Source organism: Talpa occidentalis, unplaced genomic scaffold, assembly GCF_014898055.3.
Source record: "Talpa occidentalis isolate TD23 unplaced genomic scaffold, MPIMG_talOcc4v2.1 talOcc4.4, whole genome shotgun sequence".
Taxonomy (NCBI): domain Eukaryota; kingdom Metazoa; phylum Chordata; class Mammalia; order Eulipotyphla; family Talpidae; genus Talpa; species Talpa occidentalis.
Window position 1 is genome coordinate 48,488,177 of NW_023604295.1, and position 18,450 is coordinate 48,506,626.

The following is an 18,450-nucleotide window of genomic DNA, read 5'->3' on the forward strand; positions in this document are numbered from 1 at the left end:
CCCATAGAACTCCAAGCAACATCTTGTGAAAAATGCTTTCCAGGTCTATAGAGATTGTTGGGCAGTGCAATATCAGCTCCTTGAACATAATGAGAGCTTGGTTCATGGGAACAGTTCTGTGTTTATTAGAGACATACACGGCAAAACCAATTTTTTTTATTAGGTTAAATCATATGAAACTGCTGACATTTGACAATTTTTGTCTCACAAATATGTCATTGAACCAAATAACTCAAAAATAGCCATTCTTCTTGCAAGGAGAATAGACCACCATCTAGTGAATTTTTCTAAAATATCTAATATAGATAATTGAGGCCATTGTTAATTTTTCTTTCCATGGCTGTTTTTTTAAGCTGAACCATGCAAATTATAGCCTCAGTTTTCACTTGGCACAGGAAGGAGTGGTGTTTTTCCTTGCTTTTTTTCATCAAGGACCACAGATGAATGAAGATAGTGATATTGGAAGCAAATAACAGCCAAAAGGAGTAGCAAATAAATGGTGTCTCAAGCTGTAGGGCTGTTGGTCTAGCAATACCTGTTCATCCCTTACTTATAACAAGTCCTGAAAGGACTTCTACCCCTTGCAGAGTCTTCTTCCTAACTCAACTCTCCTCCCACTCTCCCAATAAACTGATTTTAAATTGTGGCAACCTGGCTTCCAGAGAGAGTTAGAGAAGTGGATTTTTTTTAAGGAAAGTCTTATGACCTAGAAAATGTTCTTTTTATACTGCTGAATGTCAAGATTTCATGTTTAGCAATTAAATTAAATTTAAAAATTGATTGGTAAATTCTCTACATCAGATTAATCAGTCAAGTGTATGCAGGATATTAAAGTTTGTCTTTGATATTTTATTCTTTTATTTTCCAAATAGCATATGCCCATTAAAACTCAGGAACTGTCCTACCAGAACAAACCAATGACCCACTCATTTTCGAATCCTGCTTCCAACAGCAGTTAATAGTGAATGCTTCAGAGGAAGATGGAAATGTTTGATAATGTTCTCTATCCAGTGGAAAAATCTCTACCTCTTACAGAATGAAACTTATAGGTAACAGTGAAATGTGGATTGAATATTATTTTAAGCCAGTAGCCTCAAGTCTTTAGTAAATACCCCATATTATTTTGATTGTGTTTTTCAAGTTAATACAGAACTGGTGGTACAAAACCTTTTCTAAAAGAATGAAACTATTTGAAAAAAAAATTGAGATGTGAAGTTAGTGATCATTTTGCAGAAAAATTTTATTATTTTATTCTCCTCTGGAGCTATGATGAAGTTACTCTCTCTTACTCATCTTTGCCTCATCATCTGTTAGAACAGCCCCACAGATCTAGGATGTGGTTGTAGAATTGCATCAAATATGATTTACTTTTAAAAACAGAAAAATAACCACTGATCCAGATATTTTTGCCATACATGCTGTGGGAATATTCTGTGTGTATAAAGTCAATATATATACATATAAACAGTGAACTTTATATACACACATATAAAAATATATACTCATTCAAAATCATAATGTTTTAATAGTTTCAATATCTGCCTTAGGCATAAACAAAGTTATTCCTGTCTTCTTCTATAACTTCATTTTAAGTCAAGCAGATTGTAGATAGAAGGACGGAAAGGAATATTTTTTTTTGTCCAGAAGCATAGAGTTCAGGATATTATAGTTTGAGAGACTTGTGATAGAGCTCTTTGATTTCTACCATGAAATGTGTTCACATTATTGTACATCCCTGGGTCCAGACAATCAAATTAATTTAAAATCTATGCATTGGGTCTGACAGACCCAATGGTCTTTCTTGGGATAAATGTTAAAGATGTCAACTCTATAATATGGTAAAATCTGATTTTTCTCTATTAAAGGCACCACAAACCATTTATTGATTTTTTTTAAAAAGAGGAATAAGAAGAATCATGTACCAATTGAATAGGAAGTCAGACAATCCAATTACAGTTATGAAACTGAAGCATTGGGTCTGACAGGACCACTGATTGCAAACGACTGCCAGAAAATGCAAGAGAATAGTTGCTCACCCATATTCACATACCCAAGCACGTGTCTCCTGGAGCAAGGAAGTAGCTAAAAGGAGTAGTCACCAAAGACCAAAGGCCAAATTGTTATTACCTGTTTATTGTTATCATATTGACCTTTATTGTATGTTTGAAAGTTCACTAGTGGTCAATGACCACTGAGGGAATTCTTTGTTTCAATTATACTCTATTCTTAAATGATCTGACCATTGGAAATCTGTACATAAACTGAAATTATTTATTGCTCTTGATAAAAACTGACCCCTTTCAGTTCAGTAGCAAGTCTTTACTCTGTGGCTTAAACTGTATCCATCATCATCCAATATTTATTGATTGTACATTTATTTATTTATTTATGCATGCAAAAGCTGTGTTACAGGCCAGAAGTATGGGGGGTAAAAAGATTCACCAGAAACAGAGTAGGGAACAGAACAGGTGGATTGACAGAAGTACACTGCTGAGGGTAGCAGCTGAAGAGACAAGATAGGTCTGCTACGCCATGTTGGTTTCTCCCTGACCTGCAGGGGAATCAAACTTGTGCTGTAGAAGCTGCGGACAACTTCATAGGTTGTGTCTTAACCCCTTGCACCACCAAGGAGGTACCCAAAGCAGTTATTCCTGAAGGATATATGTGACAGTATTTAACAATCCTCTTTGTCCCTGTCACATGCAAGGTATGGGAATTGAGCTGAGTGCTAGCAGTGGACTCTGGAAGCAATAGTAGGAAGATGAAGACTCTCTGAATGAAGTGCTCTGGATGGTGGGGAAACATTCACAAACTGTTGCCATCATCCAAAGCCATCTTTAGATGAGATAGGTTGTGCTTAAAGCATTATACTCTTCCCTTTTCTGAAAAGTGAGTTAGTAGCTGCTGCAGAAGCAGAAGATAAATCTCTATTAGATTGCTTACACTTTGGGTGATTATGTACTATTTTCCTAGTAAGAAGTCAAGCCTGCCATATAACTGCTGTCTCTGTAGTGACAGGAAGTTTGTAAATACCTTTGATAAATACAAAGTGGATGTTCAATTTCTAACACATCTAAGTCCAGATCTCTGTTTTCCCATTAGTATACGGAAGTTGGTTTGACATTGGAAGAAGACACCCTGGAGTTCAACAAGTTTCTAATTTAGATCCAGAACCCAATGTCTCTACATAAAATTAAGTGGAATCCCCTGCAACTCTTAGATCACTGAAATCATGGACTATTTCCACACTCCCTATCTGTAGTATCCAAAGAAACTGAAGCATTAAATCTTTGACCCCAGTTGCTAATACTTCCTAACGGACTTCTCAAATACTGCAGGGACCTACAAAGTAATAACTGGTAAATCTTCAGTCTTATAATCTGGATTCAGAACTGCTTTATCCAATTATTCTGATTTAGCCATTCCTTGACCTCTTGTCACCCATGTAAGTTGCCTAACAAGATTCTACCTTTTGTTGGAATACTATACTAATCACTAACTCTAAGTTGTAGCCCACCATGATAGATGTCCAGGATACATTTTCTTCTAGAGTTGAAAGACCATAACTCCAGTCCGCAGCAACAATCACCTGCATTGTGAAATATCCAAACCACAGGCTAGGGTAACAAAAACTTAAAAAGAGGCTTTCAGAGAGCTGAAAATATATGCCAGAGAGGATTTTTAACGACCTTTGAGATTATGTAAAGATAAGTGTCTTCTTTAACTCAAAACTGGGAAAATGGAAGAAGGTATTAAGGGGAGAGTTTATTCAACTCCTCATTCTAGAGAATCAGTTTCCATAACAACTGGCTTTATTTCTTTATTCATGTTCCCATGTTATCTGTTCTTGTCACTCTTACAACGTTTCTTGTCATAACAACAAATAACATACAAAAAGGCAGCCAGATCTTGTTGGTAAGTTATAGCATCTTTTGCTTGGCATGCAAATGCATTATTCTTTCAAAAGATTTTTAAAAATATGTGAGTGACATTTAGCTAGGTAACATTTCACTAAATATTTATGGGGATATTCATTTCTTCATTCATTTAAAATTGGCACTTTTAATTGCTTACTCAGAAATGGTAAAAAGTAAATAGTACTCCATAAAATTAGCGATTCCTCAGGGAAAAGAGCAGTTTATGGTTTTTATGACTCAGAGCTACATGGTGGCATCTATTATTGTTATGGCTGTTGTCCCCACACAGTTCTGTGTATTAGTGGAGGTATTGAGAAAAGAAACTAGCATGATGTTGGATGATTTACAATGGTTCCTAGCACTCCTTCAAAATAGGTAATGTCATCACCATTTTGCATGTAGAAAGAGGAAGGAACAGCAGAGTCCTACTAAAGAGAAAAATCAGATTTTAAATCTAGTTGTTTAATTTCCAAAGCCTGCTTCTTTCTCGGCCACCTGGCAGAAAATCATATAATTTCCCTATTCTTGTAACTACTACACTTCCAGATATATTGCTTTTTACCACTGGTTTAATTAAGTCATTAATGTTTATGGTTTTATCACTTGTATTTGGAAAATATAATTTCTAAGGTGAAAGTTGGTACACAAATATCTCTATCATGTTTTTTTTCTGCCTCCATGTCAATAAAGCTGATGGATCAACAGACAGCACTATTCATGTAAAATGACCACACTTAAGAATATAACAGCACAGGTGAAAAATACTTGGTTATAGAAGTAAACATAAATGAAAAATACTCAGACATGAAGTAGATTTTTGTTCAAATCACTTTAAATTATTTGATCACAGTCTTCTAAAAGAAATGTGATATCAAAGCACCCCAAACATGTATTCCTCTTAATTCATCTTGTTTAACATATCACAGAGGAAGTGACATAACAGAATACAAAGAGATAAGAGACTTGACCCTGAAGCTTTGGTTACACATAAAGTTGTAAGGCATTTCTTTTTACTTTTAAGCCACCATTTTGTTATCAGTCAGTCCTGTTTATTTGTTGTCACTGAGGAAATTAATTGAAAGATTTATTCTTGGTCCAAAAAGAGAGTATACTCTTCTGGAAAGACAGACTCACAATCACAAAGTAATTTCATATGTACAAATTAATATAGGTACAAAAATGCTTGGGTATGCCCACATTCTCTTCAAAGAAATAATTCCTGTATTTGGAAAATTCCTCTTTATGGAATAAATGATTGTAAGAATATGCAGTTTCACCTATATTTTGTCTTAGTGCTAATTTCTGTGCATATCTAAAACATCTGAATGTCTGAAGGTGATTACTGGGTACAGTGACATGTTGACATTAAGATTTTGGTTGGTGATGAACAGAGTTTGAGAAATAAGCCTCATGTCATATTTCTTAACCCAGGCTCTAGACTCATAGGCAGTTAAACTATTAGAACTCTGAAAATTTGATAGTACAATTCCTCTCTCATCTTCATCATACCAATTATTCTTTGTAGGTTTCAGCTGCATATCCTATAATGTTTTGACAACTTTCTCTGTTCATTGGTTAATTTTGCCAACTTTGTTAAGAAATTTTCATTTTATACTTGTTCAAAGTGCCTTGCAATCATGGAGAGAAAAAAAAATTCTCTTTTCTTATTTCGCAAAGATTTATTTTCAGGTTATCTTCAGTGATATTTTGTCCAAACAATACTTACATTTAAGACCAGATTGGTATGTGGCGACTGCATGACTGAATCAGTACGGATATGGATTGACTTACTGTCAAACCTTTGGGAGAGGTTACTGAAGTTACCTTTCCTTGATGTATTTTCTTCACTGGGATGCTAGGATACTTTTTTTCTCTCATACTTTTCTCCTGACACCTATGTCTGTTCTTTTTTTCAGTCTCATTCTCTGATATCTTTTCAACTTTTAAATATCTCTTGGACCTCTACTACTTTCCTCCATCTTTTTTTCTAGTGTGTTTTAGGTTATATCTAAAACATATATGAAGAGAGGTAACCGAGAGCAACTGAACTGAATATAACTTCACATCTAGAGTTATTTTTCCTTATTTGTATCCACAGAAATATCAATGGAAAACAGAGTTCAGATAAAACTATAATGGGCACATATATCCACAATTCATCTCTTTTTTTTTCATTAGAAGCTAAAGGAAATGGCTCCTGAAGTGCATGTTTTATTTTTTTAGAGATTTATTTATTTATGGATACAAGAATGGGGTACAGGCCAGAGGTGTGGGGGATGAGAGGATTCACCAGAGACAGAGTGGGGAGCAGAACAGGCAGATCTACTGAAATACACTGCTGAGGGGAGCAGCGGGAGAGACAAGAGAGGTCTGCTGTGCCATGTGGGTTACCTCCCTGGCTAGGAATCAAACTCAGGCTACAGTGGCTGCCTATAGCTTTACAGTGCTGAGACTTAACCCCTTCCACTACCAGGGAGGCCCCTAAAGATCATGTTTCAAAAGAGAGTAGAGGGCCTTCCCTGGTGGTGAGCAGTTGAATGCCAGACTGCGAAGCTGCCTGCAGCCTCTGCAGTACCGGTTCAATCCCCGGCTGCCAGCAAGAGTCCCACATGGCGCGCAGACCTCTCCTGCCGCAAGCGCTGCTCCTCTCAGCAGTGTACTTTGGTCCTTCTGCCTGTTCTGTTCCCTGCTCTGGCTCTGGTGAATTCTCTCACCCTCCTGCACTTCTGACTGTACCCAGTGCTTCTATAAATAAATAAATAACTCTTTAAAAATAAATAAATAAAAAATAAAAGCAAGTAAAAGGATCATGGTAAATGTGGAAATGTTTCACTCAGGAAGATAAGACTAGAAAATGCTTAGTTTTCTTCTTTTCTTTGTGTTTTTTTTTTTCTCAGTTCACCAAATAGGATATCAAAACACCCATAAATACAAGGATAATGTTCACCATCACTTTTAATATGGGACATACAGGCCAAAACCACAATAAGATATCATCTCACACTTGTGGGAATGGCACATATAAAAAAGACCCCCAACAATAAGTGCTGGAGTGGATACATAGAAAGAGGAGCCCTGCAGCAGTGTTAGTGGGAATATAAACTGATACAGCCATTTTAGAAAGTGATCTGAATATAAACATAAAAATGGAAATACATTTGGACCCAGCAATCCCCATCAACTCAAAAAAAAAAAAATGCATGCTTTACAAAATTATCTGCAGCATTATTTATAACAGCAAGGACATGCATACACCTTAAGTACACACTGAGAGAGCATTAGATCAAGAAGATGTCATCTGTCCACACTATGGAATATTATTTAGCCTTAAGGACAAATGGAATGCTCCTATTCACAGTGAAATGGGAGGAGTTTTCAGGAATTATATGTAGTGAGACAAGTCAGAATGACAAAGGTAACTACTGAATATTTACATAGCAGATGATTCAACATAGCACAATACTTACAATAGGTAGCAGACAACAGTAAATTAAATGAACTAGCTAGGGAGGCAGGTAGGGGAAAAAGGTCAAAGAATAGAAGGGATAGTGGTGGGGAGAAAGGAAAGTAAATAGTAAAATGGAATAGATATAACCTAAAACACGTTAGAAAAAGAATTGGGGGAAATAGTAGAGGTCCAAGAGATGTTTAAAAGTTGAGAAAATGGGGCATCCACTGGTGGCGCAGCGGTTGAACACCGGTCTGCGAAGCTGCCTACAGCCTCTGCAGCACTGGTTCCATTCCCAGCCACCGGCGAGGGTCCCACATGGCACGTAGACCTCTCCTGCTGTGTCCGCTGCTCCCTTCAGCAGTGTATTTCGTCAGTCTGCCTGTTCTGCTCCCCACTCTGTCTCTGGTGAATTCTCTCACCCTCCCGCGCTTCTGACTGTGCCCAGTGCTTGTGTAAATAAATAAATAAATCTTTAAAAAAAAAAGTTGAGAAAATGTCAGAAAATGAGACTGAAAAAAAGAACAGAAAGACGCATAAGGAGAAATGTATGACAGAAAACTGTCTTAGTGAAGAAAAATATCAAGGAAAGACAATGATTCAAGGACTGAAAATTTAAAAAATAATTTGCTCTGAAGTGTTGAAGATTAATTTCCTAAATGTCTATTATGAACATCAAGCCTGTTGAGAGTATAGCCTCATTGATATAAAGGTGATGATTATAAAATTCTACAGAGAGAGATTTGAATTAACATCTCAAAAATTTCTTAAAGTAAGATAGAAGTTGATTTGCCTCAGGGCCCATATATTTAATCATAAAATGATACTTCATTCCAAATATTGAGATTTCTAAGTATGGATATACTTTTTTTTTTTACTTTTTGTAGCAAAGATCTCAAAAGAATAGGAAAGAACTACCTCCCCTGAACTTATACTTCCCTCATATTCAGAAATGCCGGGATCAACCAAAAGTTGAGAAAAGTGTGACAATCAACTTGAGTATCAGTATTTCCCCAGTGTTATTATCTAATCTACCTGAATATCTTGATGTCCCTTCCAGTTCTACATTTCTACAATCCTATAATTAAGAGAAACCTATTGATTCCCTGTTTGATATAGAAAACTAATACACTTTTTAAAGAAATTAATTCTGGATACATAAAGAAAATCACAATTTGTAATAGGGATATATAATGGTAAATAGAAAATAAGAAAAAGATGAATTACAAGATAATAATTTGAAAAATGACTCTGAAAATAAGGAATAGGTCACAATTGCCTACAGGAGAAAAAAAAATAACTTTCTAGGAGAAAATTCTGAATAACCTATCATAAAATATATTATACTTTATATATAAGTGGCAGGTGAAACAAAATGAGCAAAAGTATGTAAATAGAGCTGTGAAGAAGTAATCATTGTATGGGTAAAAATAAGAATTTTTTTAAGATCCCTAAACTCCAAGAATGAGCCCAGAACCAATTGGTGTCTGACAGGAGGTACAAGTCCACAGTTGAGGATGTGACAATATGGAATGAAGAATTCTCTTCTACATTACTCCAAAATATAGTCCCAGAGAACAATAATGTGCTTTGGAAGTGTATCCTGGTCCCAGATCTGTCCTAACCCATGGTATATGTACATCACGGGAGTGAGCAGTAATAGTGAAATAAGAATTGACTATTTCAAGAAAGTAAAGGTTTGAACAATGTCATATGGAACTTTCATATGAAAGTGATGGACTTTTATAAATAACTAAGAAAATAGAAATTTGTGTGCATATTAGGAGGGGAGGGAAGTATATGATGAGAGTGATAGGAGGAGATAGTATGAAAGAAGAAGACAAGTTTAAATTGCTGTTACTTGAACATTTTATGATGTATTTCATATACAATTTACTTTGTTTCTTTTATACAATGGTAAATTCAAGAGGAAATATAACTTCCAAAGCAATGATTCAATCATTGCTTTTTTATTTGAAAATTTAAATGAAAGAATTAAAAACAAGTCTACCTTCCTAGAAATAAGACCTTGATGACTTGAATTTTTATTATGCTTTATACATTTAATGCCCTTTTCATTTTATCTTCAGATCAACTCCAAAGGATGAGATAGTTTGCACAGAATGTGACATGCATGCAAGCTCAGTAAAGCATCAACACCTAGGATGGCAGCAATGAAGATGTCCAGGAAGGCAGGCTGGGATGGGTATAAGAAATTGAAAGAGTTAAAAAAAATGATACAGTCCCTTGAGAGTCCCTGAGGCCTATTATATCAATATCATAATAAATTAAATCTAAATGTGGGTTATGGAGAGAAGCCATGGATGGGTAAGATTACTCAGGAATAGTGGAATGAGACGCTCTTAACTTTCAAAGTTGAGAATGGGAACTATTTTCTCCCAGTGGGAATGCAGGGTTCATGGTTAGAACTTGCGGAATGAAAAGGCGAGATTGATTAAATGTGCTGCTTCCCACCCCAGCCATCCACAATTTATCATTTCTAGCAACTGTGATTATTTTGCATTCAGCACAAAGATGGCAATCTGGCAGGTTTGTGAGCCTTGAGACTCCAACAGATTGAGGCTGAATTCTTACTTGTTTGTCAAGGCAACAGAGCACGCTCCCGTCAGTCAATATGCCTTTTCTTGCCTTGTCGAAACCATTTCTACTCTATGCCAGTGTCAGTTGCATTTCTCATATATGGCTCCCAAATATTGTAACAAAAGTTGCTATTTAATTTGAAGTTGTTTTGGCAGGTGAGCTCTGCTATTGTAAATTGTGATTCTAAATCAATAATATACACAGGAACAAGCCCTTGTTGAAATATGAATGCTATTTAACGTCTTTTAAAAAAAGAAGAAAGCTATGAAGGTAGTCAGTCATTTAATCAGCCTGATGACAATATTTCTTACAAACCTGTTAAACACTGAAATATACCTTGTGCTTTGGGAAAATACAGAAGAAATGCTGATTCATCCCTCCAAGGAATTTCTCCACTTGGAGAGGCAGGCTGTATCGAAAATAATTAAGAACATTTTCTGCATTAACCAATTCTTGTAAGACAAGAAAAACAGTAAAAACAAAATACCAGAATGTGGTTCATCCTTGAATAACAATGAAATGTGGTGAATCAAGGTCAAAAGCATTGTGTGCTGGCAAGAGTTGCACTGCTTCTTCTCTACATTATATGACGCAGTGTATGGATTTTCCAAATACTAAGAGTGAATGAGTCTAAATAAATCTTTCTTTCTCTTACAGTTGAATAAAGCTGTATATATTGCAAGTAGTTGCTTTCCTTAAGCATTAAACATCTCTGCATAAGTAAGCATGTGACTGCCAGATGCCTGGCTGAACACACCAGTTGGCATAGCAAGAAAGAGGAGAGATGTGAAAGTTCTTAGCAAAGGAAAGATTCCCTTACCTTGTTGGGGCAACAGTGAAGCTGTGACAGTTTCCCAGTGTGCTTCACATCTCTCCAGAAGGCTGACAGCCACAATGGAGGAGGAGAATGCAGACATAGTAAATACCAGATTTGTTTCAATATCCTTGCTTCTCTCTGCTTTAGTTGTCCTATGATAAAGGTTTGATTGGCGATGATCTGGAAAGCAGTCCGCACCCGTACGAATCTCTCTGTAATGATGTTTTAGTGTTAGAGATACATATAGGTAAGGGAATGGAAAGAGGAAATGCCTGTGTTTCGGGCCCTTCTCAGTAGTGGGAACAATAATCTTAACTCCTTGGAATGAAAATAACTGGGCAGATTATTTCCCAGCCCAATTCACTGTTCTTACTTGTTTTTCAAAACCAGTTTTCTTACTTTGCCTACCTGCCTCTCGGTTTCCCTGCCTTTCTTGCTATCCACTTATTTATTCATTCCCCAAGTGAAAACTTGAGGTTTTTTTTTTAACATTTATCATTTTTATTTTTTTGAACAGTATTTGCTTCCTTCTACCACCTCAGATTGAGTCCCCATAGAATTTCCTTCCCCAAGGAACCTATGCACCATCACCACAGTCCCCTGTGCTCCTCCCTCCCTCCCTCTCACCCCTCTTCTTCCTCCTCCCCTGCAGTATGTCTCTGGTTTATAATTCTCTGGTTTTGCTTTGTTGTGTGTTGTACTGTTATTATTATTTTTTTTACACTGATGTCTTATTTGGTTTCCCTATATTCCTGTTATAAGTGAAACCATCCAATATTTTTATATTTCCTTTTGGCTTATTTCACTGAGCATAATTCCTTCTAGCTCCATCCACATGGCTGCAAATGACATGAGTTTATCTTTTTGATTGCTGAATAATATTCCATTGTATATATACACCACATTCTTCTTGATCCAGTCATCTATTTTTGGGCATTTGGGTTGTTCCAGGTTTTACCTATTGTAAATAGTGCTGCAATAAACATAGGTTTACAAGTGCTCTTTTGAATCAATGTTTTTGTGTTCTTTGGGTAGATCCCTAGTAGTGGAATTGCCGGATAGTATGGTGGCTCCATTTTTAGTAGACTGTGGAAATCAAAACCATACTAGATACCTCCTTTCACCAGTAAGAATGGGATATATCAAAAAAAACAAGCAACAACAAATGCTGGTGAGGATGCGGTGAAAAAGAAACTCTCCTACATTCCTGGTGGGAGTGCAAACTGGTCCAACCACTGTGGAAAGCTGTCTGGAGGTTCCTCAATCTATTAAAAATTGAGTTAGTTTTTGAATCATCCTTGTCTTTTTTCTGAAGTCGGGATTTCAAATGGATGGTTACTGGGGTGCAGGTTATCTCAACTGTCACCTGGAATCAACACATGGGGACTCTTGGCTGAGTGGGAGTGAAGAGCTGGGACCCTTAGGCAAATCCATCTTACTTGGCCTTGCTTGAAAATGCCAGGACTTTGGAGAATGTTCAACATGGAATGTGATTAGCAAGTATACAGCAAAAAGTGAATCTGTTTATGAATTCTTTACTCAGGTTAGAACTACAAGAGGACCATACAGTTTTGAGTGATGTCAATACTCAAGCATCTGATCTTTAGTGTTTCCTCTTTGATGCTCAAATGTTACACAATATGTTTAATAATAATGTCTTACAATAATATATGCATTTCCATTTAGAAAATACCATCACATGCATAATCTACCGCTGATTTTGATTCTTATCTCACTCTTATTGAATGTAAGTTAAGCATTATTATCCTTGTATTACAAATACAGAGAATTAAAGAAGTTAAGTGGTTAGGTGGATTATATTCAGATTCATATGCAACCCTCGTTCACAGAGTGTCTCATAAGCACTGGGAAACTTGCTACATGCTGACACCAATATGCCTTGCTGTTTGCAACAACTCAGTAGAATTGGTTGGTTTTACTACATTAAGCTGATAAGTTTCAGAACATATAAGCTACTGTTGAGAATCATGCAGTTCTTAAGGAATAGAGCTGAGCTGTAACTTCAGGTAGTGAATCCAAGTTCACTGCCACTTAGACCTATGACATTAAATGTAACACTCAATACTCTAAGCTGTACATACTGATTTTTCTTTTTAGATCCATTGCCTAAAATTATTTTTTTCATTGTGCCAGCCAGGCAGGGGGAAGCACAGACATGGGCATGATAATTATGTTAAGAACAGTGATAATAAAAGCTAGAACTTATTATATATCTACAAGGTATACTATGCTAAATTCTTTATATGGCTTAGTAAATAGTGTGACTTTATTTTTGAAATTTTATGGCTGACAGCTTTCAAGCTACTTTAATCCCCTTTACCCATCTGCCCCACATCTGGGCAAATTGTTGAGATAGCCCATGGCTCCCTTCTTGGGCACCAGCAGGAGATTCAAGCAATGCAAGCTCTTCCCTGTGCAAGGGAATGGTCACAACAGCCCCATTCACCCACTGTCAGAAAAGTCTAAGGCTCTTGGGCCTCCCCGGTGGCGCAGCGGTTGAGCGCTGGGTTGCGAAGCTGCCGGCAGCCTCTGCAGCACCGGCTCGATCCCCAGCTGCTCCCCGGCCACCGAAGGAGGGTCCCACATGGCGCGCAGACCTCTCCTGCCACCCGCTGCTCCCCTCAGCAGTGTACTTCGGTCCTTCTGCCTGCTCTGCTCCCCGCTCTGGCTCTGGCTCTGGTGAATTCTCTCACCCTCCCGCGCTTCTGACTGTACCCAGTGCTTGTTTAAATAAAAAAAAAAAAAAAAAATCTTAAAAAAAAAAAAATCTAAGGCTCTTGCTTCTTACTGCTCTCTCAAGCAATTGTTAGATCTACTTGTGATCCTGCGCTCCCCTCTTAAGAATGTCTCATTGGGCCTCCCCGGTGGTGTAGCGGTTGAGCTTTGGGTTGCGAAGCTGCCTGCAGCCTCTGCAGCGCCGGTTCTGATCCCTGGCTGCTCCCTGGCCACCAGAGGAGGGTCCCGCATGGCGCGCAGACCTCTCCTGCCGCCCGCTGCTCCCCTCAGCAGTGTTCTTCTGTCCTTCTGCCTGCTCTGCTCCCCGCTCTGGCTCTGGTGAATTCTCTCACCCTCCCGCGCTTCTGACTCTACCCAGTGTTTGTATAAATAAATAAATAAATAAAAATAAATCTTTAAAAAAAAAAAAAAAAAGAATGTCTCATTATGTGAGTAATAAGCCTTTTCAAACTCCTTGGGGTGTGTGTGTGTGTGTGTGTGTGTGTGTGTGTGTGTGTGTGTGATATCATCAATCTTGTCATCCAAACCAGATTTAGGGTGAGAGGTCCATCTTATTTCTCAACACAAGCACCACCACTAATCCAGCAATCATGCAGTTACTATTATTCATATTGAATAGATGAGGAACCTGGAATATAAATGAAGAACTAAGGGGTTAGTGTTGTGTATGTGTGTAGGAACATAAGTGGGCTAGATGTCTAGGGGAATTCTAAAAGGAATTTGTTTATATAAGGTTAAAAAAAAATTCTTCTTAACCTTCCTTAAGTGTGACTTTAAAGAGTTGAAATACCAAGTGACTAATTGTTGAGTTAGAAAATATTTTATAAAGTTTATAACTTCCTTTGTAGGCATTCCAAATACAAGTATAATGGAAATTGATATTTCAGAAGTTCCTGCCTCTTCATAATCATATTTTGCCATTCAGTGATATAAAACCTCACCCTCAAAACAGGCTTCTAGGTGTATTGTCTAAAGAAACATATTGGAAAATAACAATACTAGCTGAATTTTCTTTCCTATTGGTTTGAAGAAAGCTTAGTTAAACTGTTACTTTCTAGAATCCCTCATCAGATTTCAGTGAAACTAGGGCTGAATTTCTAGAATCTCTTCTTTCCTTATTGTGTTGCCTTTCCATAATCCTAAAACCCAATGTAAGCTCTGCACTTGGCTCCTGTAGATACTAGTAACTCCCATGCCTATCTGGTAGACATATGAAGAGACAGTGAGTTCCAGGCCTAAGGAGTGAGAAAGACCCTGCTCATTGAATAGGTACATCCTCTGAGTATTTCATTCCTACCAAGACAGAGAATTTGCCATGTAGAGCATGGAAGATGTCAAGTATGAGGGATAACTCTGAGACCTCAGCCCAGAGTTTATGAAATGCTACCAACTTTACACAATTTTTCCACAAAAAAGGATCCGTATTTCTTCAAAACATATTTCTAATATATAGCTTATTCTATATTATACTGTTTGTAATTTGTTACTCTTAAAACAAAGCTTCAGTGTTTTAGGTATCAATTTCATGTCAAAGTATTAAATACCTTTAGTAATAAACATTTCTATATGTTTTCTTATATAGTGTCATTTGCAACATAGCTTTTTTCCCTTCCCCTTGACTTTAACCATATACATCTTTTCTCTGCACTTGTCTATTCGTTTTTATTCACAAACTAATTTCCAACCAATTTTTTTTCTCTTCATATACTTTTAACATATCTAAGGTGAAAGGATTTCTCTTGGGCATCTTCCTTATTACATGAAATATAGATTCTTTATAGGAGAGTTTTATGATTTAAGTGAGAAAAGAAACAAACAAACAAACAAAAAACATATGCCAGCATTAGGTACAGTGGATGCTTGAGTATAGCTTATGAGAGAAGATGGAAGAGAGACAAGAAAGCTTACTCTTTCCAATTATGAGAAAACTAAAAATAACAGCTCCCTTTTACAAGTGAAAAATGGACTTAACTGTTAAAAACAAAATTTAAATAGTTAAGTTGTACCAAGTAAATCAACACTATACTTACAGTTGTCTACCTATAGTATCTAGTTTGTTACTCAAGATCACCAGGAGCTCAGCATAGAACCAACCCTGTCACCTGGCTATGGGAAGGCACTGCAGGGATGGAGTGGCAGAAGAGGTGAACAGTCACAAGCATTTATTGAGAACTTAATCTTGAGGACTCCTGGCAACTCTAGAGAATTATAGTTGATGCCCTGCTAGTGATTTGGAAAAGCTGTTTTTTTTTTTTTTTTTTTTTAATACCGTGGACCATGAGTTAGGGAATAGTCTTTGGTCTTTTTAGCCAATCATCTTTTGTTCCTATTGACCAACATATGTCAGGGAAATGACACAGTTCTGCAGTACAGACTTATCTTCTCTGCAGCTCACTGGATATGTATTGGGGGTGGTACACAAAATCAGGATATTTGGAGTCATACCTCTTTATATAGTCTTTAAATAATTAGTCAAGTAACATACTTCCTCGGAGACACGATGTTTTCATCTTTAAGGTGGATCTATTATACTCCATCTCATGGGGGCAGTATAAACATTGAGTTTATTTGTTTGGGTGGTGGTGAGGATGTCATTGGAAGTGATGAGGTTTTAAAGAGTGTTTTTTAGAATATTCAAATAAATTTTCCTTTTATCACGTCATTTGCTGAGCTATGTTAAAATGGGTGCTAGAATGGATCACAGGGACAAATGCCATGAACCAAGAATGAGCAAATGCATCATAGGCAGCATGGTTTTATGTAAGCCAGAGTGCACCTTCTTTAGAAAGTAGTACCAGGTTAATTAAAGCAAAATTGCATGAGCTGAAAATTACTTTGAACTGAATGGACATACATTAGCACTAAACATCTAGCCCCAAGCTATTTGTTTTTAGGATGTTGTAACAATCTCAATATCACTACAAAAATTAGTGAGATTTGAAATGGACCCTAAGAGTATGTAGCTATAAAACAAACAGACAAATGAGAAATATGGGACCTGGAGTAACAAAAAAAGATACCAGCTCTCGCATCACTACAAGACACCTTCATGGACCAAATTTTTGATATTTGGAATTAAAGCATTATGGATTCTAATCAGTTTCACTTTGAGTGAACTAAGCAGGCAAATCAAAAAATAGATTAATTATTTATTCTCAAAGAAGTGAGACAATTTAAAGGGTTACTGAGGGAAGGGGCCAAAAACATACTTCATATGTCAGATAAATATGTCTTTTTCTAGACAGTTTGAAAGGTGAAACTTCTACACCTAATTCTTTTTTTCTAATTTAGCCTGAGGATTTCAGGTACTTGAAACGGTATTACCTCCTTGTGGATGAGGCAACAGTGTGCAGTGATGTGAGTGGTTTTGCCAAGGAGTTATCAAGTTCTGGAATCCATATTTTTTTGAAAGAGTGGTTCCTCTATACATTGGCAAAGTTTTAAATAATTGGGAGAGAGCTGCTTTTCTTGACTAATTTCAATAATAGCCTTCTCAGGAAAATAAGGACATAGCTTCCTGGGAGATTCAGGTTTATTTACCCTAGTGAATAATGAGCCATTTGTCTGGTGACCTGTAGCTGTGACCTGACTGAGAACAAATGAAGCTCTGTCAATGTTTGGACCCACCCCCTACCTAGTGATTTTCCTGGTGATTTGGCATCCACCATGGAGTACTAAATCCTGCTTTCAAAATGCTGTGATTTAAGTCCCAGTAGATGACCTGCTATAACAACCAGGCCAGTACTGCCTGGGTAAACCAGAGATACTGTCATAGATTTGTAATCTTCACACAACTCACTTTGTAGAAGTAGCTGAAATAATTTTAGTTCTATTATGTCCATTTTTTAAACATATTATGCATGCAATATGTATTTAAAATAGAAGTTTTTAAAATAACTTCTGTATATTTAACCCTGGAACTATACTATTTTTCTTTTTTGCCACACACAGGAAGTATACATTTTGTTGCATCTCAATAGATCCCAGATATTTGCATAGACTCTGTATACTTTTTTTTTAATTTTACAACATATTAGACTCACTCTTCTAGTATCCTATTTTGAGAAAACAAGTGCATCATTTTGATACTGAAATTATTTATTTATTGAGTAAAAATGAGTTATTACAAAAAGATAATTATAAAGGACTGAGAAAATAAACATGGGGGCCTCCCCTGGTGGCGCAGGCGGTTGAGCGCCGCACTGTGAAGCTGTCCGTAGCCTCTGCAGCACCGGTTCAATCCCAGCTGGCTGGCTAGGGTCCCACATGGCATGGCGGACCTCTCCTGTCTCGCCCAGCACTCCCCTCAGCAGTGTATTTCATCAGTCTGCCTGTTCTGTTCCTCGCTCTGTCTCAGGTGAGTTCTCTCACCCTCCACAAATCTGGCCTGTACCCCGGTTCTTGTATAAATACATAAATAAATCTTTAAAAAAAAAAAGAAAAGAAACATGGAAAATAAAATCACATATAAAATGTCACCTCTTTAAAAAAAAAAAAAGATGTCTGATTTTTAAACTTTAATTCAGCGAGTGGACAGATCTTGCCATATCCATACTTGGATTCAATGACAGACTCCCAAATCCAACTTTAGAAGTGCCAAATGTATATTTTTTGTTTGCTCTTTTCCTTTTCTTTCAAGTTTATACCAATGTTCAAGAGAAAGCTACAGGTAAAGAATAAGACCAAAAGCCCAGGTTGGAGTATAAATGGAGCCTGCATATTTCTTCATGTGGCTGTTAAAACTGAATAAAGACAGACAAGTACTAATAGTGTCAGCTTGAAAGTATGCTGAGTTTCTCTTCCCTATAAGGGGATACATTTTGTGAGGACATTTTTTTCATGATTTGAACATTCTGAGACAGTCTTTTGTGTGGTTAAGAGTATCATAGGACTGAATGCTAATAGGGATT